Raw genomic sequence first — 13,036 nt, forward strand, 5'->3', positions numbered from 1 at the left:
TTTTTGGTCTTACATTTCTGCTGTTCTGAGGCCAAACCAGGGCACGGGGAAGTGCACAGAGGATGGGAAAAAAGGAAAACAATTCTAACTGCTTCTTGCTTTTAAGATCTCAAAGAAGTTTCCAAATGTTAGGTTTTGTTTGCATTTTACCCCGATCCATCCATCTTTCCATTCCCAGTCATAAAGTGCCATGATGACAATGCTCATTCATAATGGTTCAAAGTTATCAAGACACTTAACTGCCCAAATTTCACGTGGGAAGGGAGCGTATATGTGGGTGGGGAGTGACTGACAGGAAAGGCTGGCTGTGAAGTACAATAGATATGTATAGGAGACCCGCAGGTGTGTCTTACTTTACAAAATGAATAAAACATACACAAAGTGCACATCAGAGGCTGCAATAAAAAAAATGAAGAGCCCCAGGAGAGCCCTGGGAGATCACCCAGTAATGCTTTCCGTGTTTTTAATGTGAATCGTTCTCTCCAGCCTTGTGGGCACATCCTCAGGACTTTATCTGACCTGGGTATGGGAAGCTGGGTAAGGGGACATTTCAGGAGAAGAGCGTGGTCCTTGTGGCTCCAGGAGGATTATTTGCTGTCACCCTTGCAGTCAGTGTGTCCACGTGGACATGGCAAGCTGTGGCTTGGGTGGTTGGCATACTTAGAAAGTCTCAGCTGTATTCTGTGAAGTCCCACCTGAAGCAAGCTTTAATACTGGCAGCAGTCTCACGACTCCCTGCTGTGAAGAGCAGAAGAGGGTGGGAGGGTCTTCCCCGGACTCCTTCCCACTGAAGGAGAATAGCCTTGTGGTGTACATTCAGAGCAAGTTTCTAAAGTATTCCTTCCAACAGCTCACCCCTCCTTGGGTTCCCTGTACCTTTAGGCCACCCATGCAGTAGGGGTGTGCGGAAACATTCCAAAATGAGAGCGGGAAGAAGCAGGGCATTGGTGTGATTTCTTCACTGCAGACATTTTAGTGCCATTGGGCCTGTGTGCGTGAACACATTCCCGAAGAGGGCTTGGCGCCCTTGTTTAAGGCTCCTTATTAGCCCTAGGTCTAGTCATCAATCAGAAGCCACAGGCCTGGAAAAGGCGGGGTCAGGGTTGAGGAGCCAACTTTCTGAGGCAGGCTGTGTTTATAGAGCATTAGGTTCTATCTTGGGTCAGCAAATCTCCCTGTGAATTCCTAAGGCCCAGCAACCTCTCCCCTCCCTTGTGCTGCAAAGTCTGACTTGCCTCCCCGCAGGGCAGAGTATCATCGATCACTCAGAAAGTGTCTCGGGGGACAGGGAGAAGGCAAGTCCCCTACCACCTTCACGTTTTTGTTCATGCTTTCATCTTTTTTCGATGTTGCTAAGAAAAGGTAGCAACAGTTGGATCCACAGCTACCTACTTTCTGAACCACAGAGGATTCCCAGGCCCCTCCCGGCATAGGGAGTTGTAGGAACTAGAGCTGGTCCAACGGAAGAGACAACCAGTAAGATGCTGCGTGTCCCTGGAACTCTTTCACAAGGACCTGTCACTTCAGACCAAGGTGCGGGTGATGGGGTTGTGCTCATCCTCTGAGCTGCACTGGAGTCCTGCCATGAGGCTGAAAAGGAGGACCAAGCCGCTGAGGGCTCCTGCTTTCAGGCAGGACCTGGTTTAGTGAAGACTCTCTACAAGAGAGCAGAGCTGGCAGCCAGCCCGCAACTGCCCCTGTTTCCTTCATTTCCTGAGCCTACCTTTCTCCAAGTGCCTCGTGTCATCCCTTTTGCCTCTCTCAATGGGGATATGAACAAACTATTCCTGGATGTAAATACAGCTGTAATTCTGCAACCTGTTCTACTCCCCCAAATACAGCTACCTTTCCTATAAGTGTGAAAGCGATCGGGTGTCCCTGGGTTCAGAGAATTGTGGATTATCTGGGAGGCCACACTGTTCTGAGAGGCGGAGGGTGGCCTTGCATCCTCAGTCAAACCCTCACCAACCTACTTGCCCTCTCAGCCTCAGTTTACCCAATCCAGTCAACACTTAGTAATACTTGCTACCCCTCTTCCTCCAGGATAGTGTAAAAATTATCTTTACAACATACTCATAGCACCTTAGAAAACCCATGCAGTGTAAATGCAAAGTATCATCATTATCATTAATTTAAACTGGCTGTATGTCTTTGGGCAAGCCACTTAAGCTTGCTGGGTCTCCATTTAAAATTCTGTAAAATGGGAAAAGGTATTATAAAAACAGAGAGCCACTGTGAGGCTTAACTAATGAGTGTTTGCAAAGCACTTTGAGATCCTTAGATGAAAGGCATTAGGAAGCTCATTATCATAGTAAGCATTATTATTGACTGTTTAGTGTGCCCTGCCGTGCATGAGGCATTCTACAAAATACAGCAGGAATGATAGCCCTGGCAGGAGAGTGTAATAGGTGTTATGATTGAACTTGAGTCTATGATGAGTCCAGGCCAGGATAATACTAAGTATCAAGTACTACCCTAATACGGCATAAATAACCTGTTGTCACAGGGTACCATTTTCTAAAACACCTCTTCCAAAGGACTCGATGGTAAGGTGGCACTCTCAAAGAGTTCATTTAACTTCCTGTCCAGCAGCTTTTTAAGCCCAAAGTCTGTTCTGCTCTCCTAAACTCACCGAAAACACTAGCTCATCAAGATGTTTCTGTTGGCTCAAAGAGGCCTGGTACTTTTTGTGCCAGCCAGTATACTAGGGTGGAACCAATAGTCACACTTCACGGTGCCAGCCCAAGAGACAAAAAAATAGTCCATTGTGCCTACCTGTCTAAAACCCTCCTAAGCCGATTGTGTAAAAAGAGAACTTGAGAAACAGCTGTAGGTTTCTACAGCACGCAATTATTTCAAACCAACAGGGGAGATCAACAGACTCCTGGAGGGCCCATGGCAGTGCAAATCCCACCGGCTCTTATTTCTCCCCATACTGCAGGTGAGCCAGAGGAACTCTGCAAGCCTTCGAGAAGATTATGGGCTTCTGTATAGCTGATCTCTCTTCCTCCTCCCTCTGTTATCCTTTAATAATATTTCTGAAATAGAACAGGCAAGAGGGGCTTCCCTGGTGGCACAGTGGTTAAGGATCCACCTGCCAATGCAGGGGACACGGGTTTGAGCCCTGGTCCAGAAGATCCCACATGCTGCGGAGCAACTAAGCTTGTGTACCACAACTACTGAGCCTGCGCTCTAGAGCCCGCGAGCCACAACTACTGAGCCCACATGCCACAACTACTGAAGCCCGTGTGCCTAGACCCTCTGCTCCACAACAAGACAGGCCACCACCACAGTAAGAAGCCCGCGCACCACAACAAAGAGTAGCCCCCGCTCGCCACAACTAAAGAAAGCCCACAAGCAGCAACGAAGACCCAATGCAGATAAAAATAAATAAATAAATTTATTTTAAAAAAAAAAAAAAAGGCAAGAAAGCAGTGAAGATAAAATTTGCAAAGTTAGGTTTGAAAAATATCAGAATTCAAATCCTGATTCTGCCCCTTGATAGTTGTGTAATTTGGATGAATCACTTAAACCTCGGTGCCTCTAATTCCCCTTTTATAAACTAGAGATAACAGTAGTATCTACCTCAGAGCATCATTGGGGAGAAATAAATGAGACTGTTAATGTCAGTTAGCTCGTAGCACCACAACTGGTTCCTATTACAAGCTCAATAAATATGAGCTGTTATTATTATTAGAGCGACTCAAGACTTTCCAGTCTAAATTACACAACATCTCTCACCCCCTTGTTAATTGAGTGTCCTCCAGAGATGGTCCTGGGTACCCTGATTTTTGGTTTGCTTTGTGGGTCTCCAAAGGATCCCGGGCCATGATTCAGGTGTGTGATTTCTCCCAGCATGCACTGCCTTGGCAGCTCACTTCTAAGACCCTTTAGAAGCTAGGAGTTGATTCTAGGAGAAAACGTGCTACCCAGCGTCACTTCCCCAAATGGAAGGCTCAGCAGAACACCATACAAAGGGCAACAACCTGGTCCACCTCCACAGCATCACCAGTTCCTCATTAAGGTCTATCTTTCCTTTCCCCTACATGTCTCTATCCCCAATACAAACGTTGCCGCCCTGGTCCTTGCAGGGCCGGACTCTCTCCCTTCTTTGTTAAACAACATGCCAACCACACACATTCCTGTCTCATTTGCCCTGTCTCAGCAAGAACACACCTGCCACCTACAGTACACAGACAAGGTGGCCGTGTCCTAGAAACTTTTTCAGCTGGTGTTGCAAGCAGCTGAGATGGCAAAATGAGGTCAGAAGGCACATGAGGGACTTGACGCTGGGTAGAATCCAGAAGGCGCCCAGCCCCTTTTCCTGGGTTTCAGCTGCTGTGTCCTATGGCAGAGCTGTGACACAGACGGTGGTTTCTGCTAAATTTACAATGGGACTAAAACCATCAAGACCCTGAAAACAGCAGGCAGATGCCACTGGGTCAGCAAGGCCGGGATGCGGCAAGTGGAGGAAAACATAAAGGTAGGAGCTGAGGTTGAGAAGTCAGAGGAGACCCAGAAGTTTCCCCAGCTCCACCCACATATGCAAACCTTTTAAAAAACCACATGGCCCCAAACTGGCTTTGCTCCCAACCCTCTCTCCATGGACCTCCTTCCTAGTTACATTTCCCTCCCTTTTACTGATTAGTGTTTAAGGATTGTGGTCAAATGGAGCTGGGTTTGTGCTAGGATTCAATTACTTGTGAGCGATGAGGCCTCAGGCAAGTCACTTAACCTCCCTGACCCACAGTTTCCATATTTGTATAAGGGGGATAATAATGGCATATATATATCAGAAGGCTATTGTAAGATTAAAATGAGGTAACGTATGTGAGAAGCTTAGTATAGTATGGTACATAATAGATGCTAATAAATGTTAAATAACAAAATTAACAAGAGAGGAGAAAGTTTGGGGCATTGGATTTGCACCCACTCATAAACATGCAGAGACTTCTGTTAAAAAATTAAGCAAAGGGGATAGCAAAAGGACAGGGGGTTCACGAAAAGACAAAACTATAGTGATGAAAAATAGTGGTTTTCAGTGGTTACCAGGGGTTCTGGGTTGGGAAAGGATTATAAAGGGATAGCATGAGGGAATTTTATGGGATGAAGGGGCTGTCCTGTATCCTGTTTGTGGTGGCAGTTAAATAAATCTGTGTATGTGTTAACATTCATAGGAACATATACCAAGAGAACAAAAAGTCAATTTCACCGTATGATGATGTTTAAAATAATATTTTTAAAAATGAAAGGGAGCTCTCATACATTTCTTTGAGTCTCTGCCTCATTTTTACCGGTCCCACTCTGACGGCCTTTCATCTCTGTGTGTACTCGGTCAATGCTATTTCCGAGAAGGATTTTACCATCATTTAAACAATCAGGGTAATTCCTGCAGGTGGGCTTCTCTCTGTTTTAGCAAACCATTCTATTACCTGCTTCCGTTTTCTCATCAGTTAGAGGTATCTGGCCAGTAGACAAACACAGCGGCTCAACCCCCAGTGGATGGCCCAAGCAGATGGCTGGGATAGAAGGTTCTCCTCACTCAACCTCAATTATCCAGCACATGCACTGAGGCATGTCACCTAAGCGATCAGTCAACGCATATTTTGTGTCATTTTGTTGCCTCTTAGGAAAGGTTGCCTTCCCACATGTCCCTTCATACTATAAAGAGATTATGAAATGAGGGAAAGTGCTGTTCAGCCCTTGACTCAGAAAGAGCATCCTCATCCATCCCCTTCCAGGCACCATTACATAGCTTTGGGCTTAGCTGGACCCAGCCCACATACAGCTCTCTTCAATCTCATTATCTTCTCCCTTTCTTTCTTATTTTTAAATTCATGCTTATATGACAGTCTTTCACAAAGTGTATTCTGTAAGCTATTAATGGATGTTCCATAAAGCTCCAGGGTCAAACAAACCTGGACTGAAACAGAGCCAAACATTTTTTCTTTGCCGCAGGACTTTTCAGCACTTTTAGCACGCTAATGAGCTGTGAATCTCTAAGTGGTAGATAGTAATAAGAAACGTCCCCCAAATTTCTGTAACAGTGGTACTCCCCTCTCCCTCCTTTCATTAGTACCTTGAGTAGTGTTAATTGTCATGGAACAAATTTGGGGAAATGCTGTCTCATACTAATGCAGAGGTAGCTAAGCCCCCAGAGAGAATCTTTACTGTGGTTAGAGACTGTTGACTCATTCCAAGAAGAGTTTTAGGCAAGCTCTTGTCATTAGAAGATATTTTTGGAAAAGTGGTTGAAACTCACTATCACCACCTTCTGCAGTATTTATTTAGGTTCTATCAGTAGTCAGCTATAGGTACACTGGGAACCCACACAGCAAAGTAAAGATTCCACCTTCCCAGTGCTTACCGTCTAATGGTAAAACCAACTAGTTAGATACATGTGTCTAAGCATATATATATGTGAATATATGTGTGTATATATATATATATATATAAAACATATCCCTGATTTAAAGATATTATCTATTGTAAGATATATTATATAGTTATAGCTCTTAAGGGAAAAGAAACATTACCATGTTAGATGTTCACTGTAAGATACATCCAATTTTAGAAATGTTAAGATATGAAAAAAGGAATGTCTTACTGAAGAGTACATATTGTGTGATTCCATTTATATAAAATTCTAGAAATGGCAAAACTATAAACTATAGTGATTTTTTTGGGTAATGCAAATGTTTTATGTGGTGGATATAGGTTTGTCTAAATTCATCAAACTGTACATTTTTAAAAAGTGCATTTTTGGTATGTAAATTATAACCCAATAAAGTGATTAAGACAAAGAAGTCTTAGACACAAAAAATGATGGTTTATGAAAATGTCAGGTGAGAAGGTGGTTCAGTTTAAGGGAAATGAAGTTTGGCCAATAAAAAGAAACTTCCTACAAAAAATAGGTGTTTCAATGGTCGGGAAGGACATGGTCAAGGAATGAAAAAGCAGAGTCTACTCTCGGCATGTGGGTGCTAGGAAAGTCAGGGCAGGACAAGGATATCTTGAACAGAATGGAAGTTGGAAGAGAGGGAGAAGGAAACAGACGGAGTGGAGATGGGTTGACCGGTTACCTGCTTCAACACCACTGCTAGGTAGGCATGTGTCAGTTACTCTGTAATAAAGTCTCTCTGCAGCCAAACTGCTTACCTGTCATCATGTGGCCTGATGGATTCAGTGCAGCCAAACAGGATATCTCTGCTCCAAGCAGATGGCTGAGCTCACTGGGTAACTGAGCAGCAGTCTCCACTTCTCTGGCAGACAGAGCCACTCTTTTCCATTGAAATGGTCAGGTTACCTGACAACCCTAGCATGCAGGAACATGAGCCAGAACACCCAAAGCCAGGAGTAGAACACAGGACAAGGAAAGACAAGTCCATCTGTCGTGAGCTGCTTCCTACAACTTAGGTCTGTGTCCGCCCCCAGGGTCACACCGTTCTAGATCCCCAGGTCAGAAGCCAGGTCATTCAACAGACTGCTTCTAAATGCCTGCTACGTGCCAGGCTGTGTCTTGAAAGCTCACACCATTGAAAGCCCATACCAGGAATGCTCATGGTCTCAGACTCCAGGACTCAAATAGCAGCTGAGTTCACCTCAGATCTCTGTCATTTTTCCAATCTTTTTTCCAAACACCAGCAGAACAGGCAACTTGTCCTGTGTCTCAGTACTGTGCTTGGAGTACCCAGCCTACAACCTGGCCCAGATTAGAAGCCCCCAAATATTTTTCGAATGGATGAATAAATAATGAATGTATTCATGTCTCCGGTAGACTTCGTGGAATCATGGAATAACCCCTCATAATGCAGAAATGAACTCTCTATGGATAGAGCCATGACAAAGCTATGTGAGGAATGGGCAGCTTATTATAGTAGGCATACTGAAATATTCTAGTTGGGAATCACCTAATTAAATACCTTTTTGGGTGACAAACAGTACTGTCCAGAAAACACAATGGGCCAGGTTCAAAACCACTTAGCTCATGAATTGCTAACCCTAAGAAGATAGGACAAGCCTCTCCATATATGGCCAAACTCCTGCATCAGACACCACAAATTCTATGTGCTCCTTAGATCATGGGGGAAAGACTTCATGTTGAGTTAATTTACACTTAGACCCAGGGATACCAGTGACAGAAAAGATAAGGCACTAGAAGAATTTGCCCCTGAGTTGTGAGCTAAATTGACCTGGCCTCCTGCATGAAGGGAAGGCAGTATTTCAGGTAGGAACATGGCCCCTGCACCTCTCATGCTGACAAACCTACATCACACATGTATATAATGTATATAACATAAAGGCCGCCATGTTAGCCATTTTTATGTGTATAGGTCAGTGGCATTAAGTATATTTACATTGTTTTGTAACCATCACCACTATCTATCTCCAGAACTTTTCATCATCCCATACTGAAACTCTGTACCAATTAAACAATAACTCCTCATTGCCCCCTGTGTGTGTGCATGTGTGTGTGTCTACATGTATGTGATTGTATATATATATGTATATACATATACACACACACACACATATATATTTAAAACTTTTTTCTGAGTAAGAGGAGTAGGTGTTTTAGTATCATTTTTAAAATATATATTCCAGTTTTCTGCTGCTTCTGACCTTAGACTTCCAATGAGATAAGCAAAGAAGATAATGTTGTGATTCAGGACAAAGGCTCTTCATAAATGTATACTGGCTGTGTGCTTCTGGGCAAGTTACTTAGTAATTCTGGGCATCGCTCCTATAAAATGAAAATAGGAAACTTAACTCATAATGTTCTTGGGAGGAGTTAATGAGGCGATTCTTATAAAGTGCTTGGCACAGGGTCTGGACAAAGTAAGCTCCTAGTAAAGGTTAACTGTCTGCCTGCACTCATCCAGGTAGGTTAATCTCATAAAGTACTACTACACTGACTGCGGTCAGCCTGCTTACTTCACTGAAGACACGGGGGTAACGGTGACCGTGGCATCATTTGGAGGATAAGTCAAGATAATTCTTGTGAAGTTCTTAGCACAGGGCATGACACATGGTACTCCATGACAGTAAGTGTGAGACATTATTATTTTTTCCTATGCCTCATTCATTCAACAAGCATATACAAGGATACCTTTTATGAGTAAGACCCTTTGCCAGGCTCTAGTGAAGAACAAAAGCAAATAAGATGTGATCCTTAATAACATGTAGACAGGGAAGAGACCCAGGAAAACTGACTAATTCACCAAAATGGCTGAAACCCTCCCTTAAAAAGCTCATGGTCTCGGGGCTTCCCTGGTGGCACAGTGGTTGAGAGTCCGCCTGCCGATGCAGGGGACACGGGTTCGTGCCCCGGTCCGGGAGGATCCCACATGCCGTGGAGCGGCTGGGCCCGTGAGCCATGGCCACTGAAAAAAGAAAAAAAAAAAAAAGAGCTCATGGTCTTTCGGGAGACATCCACGTAAAGTAATAATTATGATGCTGTTAATAAATGTTAAATAAAGGACTTACTATGTCAGGCACTGGGTAAAGCACTTTTACCTACAGAATCTCACTTAATTCTTTCTACAACCCACTGAGATAGGTGCTACCATTTTATCTACCTCACAAATAAGAGGCTGTGCTCAATAAATGTTCATATAAGAAAACACAATGGGAGAAAATGGCTGCAGATCAAACTTGAGCATTCCTGTATTTGTGTTTGGGGCATTTTTTAAAAATGCAAATGGTCTGATTCTTAACCATTCATAGAAACCCACAACACTGAGGATTGCAAACCTCAGAATACACTGAGAGGCATGTACATTGGGTGGTGAGTCCTGGCATCTTGGTCCCAATGCTGCTGGTTTGGAAAAATGTGCCTTTTGGCTGCCATTTGCACGCACAGCACGGAAAGCCAAGTGAAGGGGTGAGAGAGCTTGAATCATTCACTGTTACTCTTCCCTGAGAGGCTAACAGGAAAACTTTAGTCTGGAGACAGAAGAAATAAGGCAAATACTCTCGGGGTGCCTGAAGCAAACCACCCCAGCTGAGGGTATCAGCCACCTGCCAGTGTTAGAGAAGTCAAGTATGGAACCATCTGCCTAACTGGGAAACTGGCCCACGTGGCTGACTGCAGCCCATCCTCTGGTCTCAGTGTAGCCTGCACCCCTCCAGGATGTCAGCCCTCTGTCCCAAATCCCAAGCAAGCCGGCCATTTGTTCCTCCTCAGGCTCCCAGAATCCCCAGTGCTACCCTCTGGCCTCGTAGCACACATAAGGTCCATGAGGTCAAGGAAGTGTCTTGTCTCCCCTGTACTCAGCACAGTGCCTGAAATGCAACCAGCATTCAAGAAATATTGAAGTAATGAATGCATAATGTTGGCGATATTGCAAGACACTGCAGTTAGATTCAGAATCTTCAAGGCTGAGGAGCCCCTGATGTCTCCCCCTGAGGCTAGAGGAGACATCCCAGCCATCTCGTCCCCAGGATCCCTTCCAGCCCCTGTCTTGTTGACAAGGGTGTTTCTTGACTCGAGGCCAGGTGTGCTAGGAATGGCACGTAAGTGCTTGCAGGGGATTCAGAGGTAATTGGGAGGTGAAAAAAGAAAGCAGAGCAGAATGGAGCCAGAGAGAGAGGAGAACACCAACTGACTGGCAGGAGCAGCCCTCTGAGCAGGTTGCCCTGGATTCGCGGAATTGAGGATGATACGGCCGCACACATAGAAGTGTTTTATTTGGTTGCCAAGGCAACGCAGCAGAGTCAGTGGGCATGGAGCAGGAATAGATCTCTGCAGAGCTGTGTTCCGGAAGGGTGTTTGGCTGTGATATTAATGAGCTGCCTGGATAGGAGAAAGGCAGGGCTGACATAAACCTTATTTGGGACTTTTGCTTAATAAACAGGAATGGCAGAGAAATGGAGGGGCAGAAGAGAAAACTTCTCTTTCTGGCTTTCTGGGGAAGCAGGAGAGGTAATCTTCTGGACTTCCAGTTTCTCGTTGGAGTGCTTCCATGCTGGAAGGAAGGCGGAAGGGGATGATTGAAGAACAAAAGGAGATGGCAGAGTTTTCTTCCCCTTAAGAGATTATAAAAAGGATGCAGAAGCCCACATTTTAACCAAAAAAACATTTTCCATCTCCTCCTTTTACTTCCCTTTGTGTGAGAAAGGAAAAGAATTTGCTGTTTAACATGTTTCTTTTTATTTTGTTTTTATTTTCTTAAGTTTTTGAAACACTAAGATTTTTTTTTTTTCACGATCATAAAACTTTGTGATTGAGACAGGTCCTGGGTTTTCTAAATTCTCTGTCTACTTGCTGTCCTAAAGCCTCGAGAATCAGGCAAACTCCAGCATGCAGAGTGCTTGTCCTGATTGCCTGGGCAAGGAGGGTGGGACCAGAAGAGAGAGAAGCCAGAGGGGAGGTAGACATTATTAATTAGCACCTTAATAACGACAACTGTCACATAGCACACACCGTGTGCCAGACACTGTGTGAAATAAGCATGGTTTTCTTGAGTTCTCCCAACAGCCTTTGGAAGTCCATGGTGTTTTCTCATTTTACAGTTGAAGGAACTGTTAGGAAGTGGCAGAGACAGGATTTGAACCAGGTTTGCCTACATCCAAGGACTGGGCTCTAAACGAGATCGGTCAGGGTGACCAAGACAAGTATAGTGTTCCCTTGGCACCTCAGGGAGCCCTGCACCATCTGTCATTGCTGGTTGGCTCCTGTTGGCACCAACACCACCATTCTAATGTGGTTTATAAGCCTTCCAGAGCATGATGTCGTCTGTAGCCAATCCAACTCCATGTGCACAATATGCTGTCTTAACTGGATGCCACTTGGTCATAAATTTAAGGGTTTAAGTAGTAGAAATTAGTCTAAGTGGATGGAGAGGGAGACAAGAGAGGAGGAAATGGAGCCAGAGAAAAGAGGAGGGTAGGGATAGAGAAAGGCAGAAAAGACACATGGGAGATGTAGACGGGGCAACAGAAAGCAGGGAGGAAGGAGGAGGAAAGGGAGAAGCTGATCAAGGAAGCAAGTGTGCGGGGGAGGACAACTTGGGGAGATACGTTATCAGGAGATATGGCAGGCTCTGAGCCAGAGCTGGTCTGCTTTTCTCGAAATATAAACAGAGTTAGATCAAAATATTTATGCTCCATTCCTTTTGGAAACCTGTCATCGGGATAGGCAGAATGGTCTATTAAAGGTGGAGAAAAAAAGAGCCTGAAATTCAGGAAAGTCAGCTTCTAATCCCATCTTAGCTGAGACCCAGCCCGGCGACATGAAATGTATCTCAGTGTTTAGTAAATGTAAGCAATCACTATGGCTAGAGAAAAAGTCTTAGATTCTCTGAGTCTCAGAATTCCACCGTCTCAAATATTTTACAGAATATGCAAATGATACAGAAGTATTTGCATTTATTTTTTTTAAATCTATATAAATTTAAAGATTTTCAGAGAAATAGTTACTGGTTTTGAACCTTTATGGTCTTCACAGGCCTGGGCTAAATTCCTGCAAAAGCTTATTTAAACCACAGAGCAACATTGTTTAACAGCAGAGGAAATTGAGGTTCAGGAGTACTGAGTGGCTTGCTCAAAGTTACTTGTGTAGACTAACTCTAAGCCCACATTGTTTTTTTTTTAATTTTTAAAAATTGAACTATAGCTGATTTATAATATTGTGTTAGTTTCAAGTATATAGCAAAGTGATTCAGTTATACATATTTCTTTTCAGATTCTTTTCCTTTATTGGTTATTATAAGATACTGAATATAGTTCCCTGTGCTATACAGTAGGACCTTGTTGTTTATCTTTTTTTTTTTTTTTTTTTTTTTGGCGGTACGCGGGCCTCTCACTGCTGTGGCCTCTCCCGTTGCGGAGCACAGGCTCCGGACACGCAGGCTCAGCAGCCATGGCTCACAGGCCCAGGCGCTCCGCGGCATGTGGGATCCTCCCAGACCGGGGCACGAACCCGTGTCCCCTGCATCGGCAGGTGGACTCTCAACCACTGCACCACCAGGGAAGCCCTGTTTATCTATTTTATATATAGTAGTTTGTATCTGCTAATCCCAAACTCCTAATTTAT

At 44.2% G+C, this 13,036-nt stretch overlaps 1 protein-coding gene across 1 annotated transcript in view; it reads left to right on the top strand.

Moving 5' to 3' along the window:
* The window catches only part of SH3RF2 (SH3 domain containing ring finger 2), a 131,632-nt gene that overhangs the window by 2,175 nt on the left and 116,421 nt on the right, over positions 1 to 13,036 (top strand). The gene's annotated exons all lie outside the window — the stretch shown is intronic.

The sequence above is a fragment of the Kogia breviceps genome, chromosome 4, assembly GCF_026419965.1.
Source record: "Kogia breviceps isolate mKogBre1 chromosome 4, mKogBre1 haplotype 1, whole genome shotgun sequence".
Classification (NCBI taxonomy): domain Eukaryota; kingdom Metazoa; phylum Chordata; class Mammalia; order Artiodactyla; family Physeteridae; genus Kogia; species Kogia breviceps.